Here is a 2,436-nt window from a genome sequence, read left to right on the forward strand (position 1 = left end):
TTCTAGTATTAAGTTGCAAAACAACAGACAATTGCATTAAGTATGTGTTATCACCAGAATTTGACCGGATCAGAGGTGGGCCGCGATTGAAGATGGGCTTGAAGAATATACATAGAAGAAATACATGAATCGGCCTTGTATACAAAGTTTGGGCTAGTTTGCCCGTGTATCTGTACCATAGTAGGATAACGTGTCGGTTAGATGGAGTTTGGGCTCGTGCCCGGTTGGGATTATTCCCACGTTAGAAAGTCTACGGACTATAAATATGTATCTAGGGTTTATGAAATAAACAACAATCACGTTCACCACAAACCAATCTAGGCGCATCGCCAACTCCCTTGTCTCGAGGGTTTCTTCCGGGTAAGCATCATGCTGCCTAGATCGCATCTTGCGATCTAGGCAGCGCACGTTTATTCGTCTTTCATGCGTTGCTCGTACTGAAGCCTTTTGATGGCGAGCAACGTAGTTATCATATATGTTTTAGGGTTAGCATTGTTCATCGTATCACATGCTATCGTCGTGCGACCCTTAGACATCTAGCCGCCCTTACACCTATCTTGGGTGTAAGGGCGGCACCCCGCTTGATCATTGTTTAGTAGATACGATCCGTTATGATTGCTCCTTGTTCTTCAAGGATTAGTTTAATATCTGCATAGTTAGGCCTTACAAACGGGTTGAAGGATCCAGTGGCGCGTAGGGTGTAGTTTGCTAGCCCTAGACAGGATGTTCCGAGGATCAACTTCGTGTTAGTTTTTAGGCCTTGTCTAGGGTCGGTTTACGATCACCGTGTGTGGCCGCCAGGCTCACACACGAGTAGGATGTTCCGATTATGTGGTGAAAACCCTAAATCGTAGTAGGTCGTTTTAGCTTTATCTTGATCAAGCAGGACCACCATCTGATGGTACACCTCGTACGTATCATGGGTGGATCGGCTCCTTGAGCCGATTCACAGGACAACCTGTGAGCCGATCGAGGCTCGTATTTAATGTTTACGTGTATGCCATGCAGGAAACTAAGCGAGGCACATCCAACACCTTCCTGACCAGGTATAGGTCAGGTGGCACGCCCTTGCATCAGCATCGGACGTGCGTGCCGAGGCTTTGCGGGCCGTCGCTCGGAGGGACCGGGGCCAGCCGCAGTCCTGGGGGCCTCCCGGCTCTACAGTGTTGCCCGTCGCTGCCCGCCGGTGGGTTTCTGACCGCAACACATTCTGGCACGCCCGGTGGGACCATCTTCAACATCAACCGCATTGCCATCTACATCAGAGATGGCGGAAGGCACTCCAGTCAAGTACGAGGATCTGACCGAGGAGCTCAAGAAGAAGCATGACGAAATCAAGGCAGTCCTCGAAGCCGACCTCATCGGCTCTTTTCACAGAACCCGCTCACATGGCATCAGGTGGAAAGGGTTCTCACCTGAAGGCGCGCTCGATGGAGTGGACCTGTCCACCCCGTCGAAGAACGCACCGGGTCGCTGCGTCGAGGAGATTAACTTCATGGTGGCTCATTCGCTGCACCGCCATTCTGAAAGCCTGGTGAACACTTTGGAGCGTGTCGCTCTGCGCGTGATCCAGGAAATCATGAGCCGTCAGTACTCTCCTTCAGGACCAGCTCTCGGGACTCACCAAGGAGAGACGCCACTCCAGTCCCGTCCACCGCTGCCGTTTGCATTGGCAGCACCAGAAGTGCCGAGTTCATCGGCATACGTCGTCTACAAGATCGGTGGTGACCCTAGTGACTACCAATTCTTGCATGAGGCGCCTAAGGAGATCCCTCACGGATACACGTGCGCATACGTGCCGGACCGCAATGAATCGGGCACTCTCGAACCAGGCTGCAACAGCGAGGACTTCCGGAACGAGCGGGAGGAACTTCGGGAACAGATTTTGAGAAGCGGACGTGGCTAGCTAAGTATGCCACTCCGACAAACCTCCAGAGCTCAGCTCTTGCAGTTGGCTCAGAGCTGGAAAAGCAAGCATGGCTGGCTAAGTATGCCACCCCGGCGAATCTTCAGAGTTCGACGCCTGCAGCCATCACCGCGGATCAGATCTGTACAATCCTGAAAGACCAATTCGGCATGATGCCGAAAAGGAGGGCAATCGGCTATTCCAAGCCGTACCCCAACGAGTACGAGTTGATCTCGCTACCACCCAAATATCAGCTCCCTGATTTCACCAAGTTTAACGGATCAGATGGTTCCAGCTCCATCGAGCATGTGAGCCGATATTTGGCACAGCTGGGCACGATCTCAGCATCAGACGAGCTGCGAGTGAGGTTCTTCGCACAGTCCCTCACAGGATCGGCTTTCGGGTGGTACACATCGCTGCCACCAGACTCAATCTGGACTTGGAAGCAGTTGGAAGAGCAGTTCCACGTACAGTATCACTCGCAGGCTTCCGAAGCCGGCATTGCCGATCTAGCACAAGTACGACGAAGC

The sequence above is a fragment of the Lolium rigidum genome, chromosome 6, assembly GCF_022539505.1.
Source record: "Lolium rigidum isolate FL_2022 chromosome 6, APGP_CSIRO_Lrig_0.1, whole genome shotgun sequence".
Classification (NCBI taxonomy): domain Eukaryota; kingdom Viridiplantae; phylum Streptophyta; class Magnoliopsida; order Poales; family Poaceae; genus Lolium; species Lolium rigidum.